We start from the raw sequence: 212 nt of genomic DNA on the forward strand, positions 1-212 counted from the left end.
CACATGGAAGATGTACAATGAAAAATTAGTAAACAAAAAGTGATGAGCAAGGATGAGGAATACGCAATTCATCCCGACAAATAGAAACCCGCTATAAAGGCCTTTCGACGCAACTAAAATGATTAGACGGAATTGGTGATGCGTACACCTCGTGCGTGTCTACTTCAGCGTGTGTGTTTGCGAGTTTAACTTTACCATTTAGCTCTAATTCC

Source organism: Penaeus monodon, chromosome 30, assembly GCF_015228065.2.
Source record: "Penaeus monodon isolate SGIC_2016 chromosome 30, NSTDA_Pmon_1, whole genome shotgun sequence".
NCBI lineage: Eukaryota > Metazoa > Arthropoda > Malacostraca > Decapoda > Penaeidae > Penaeus > Penaeus monodon.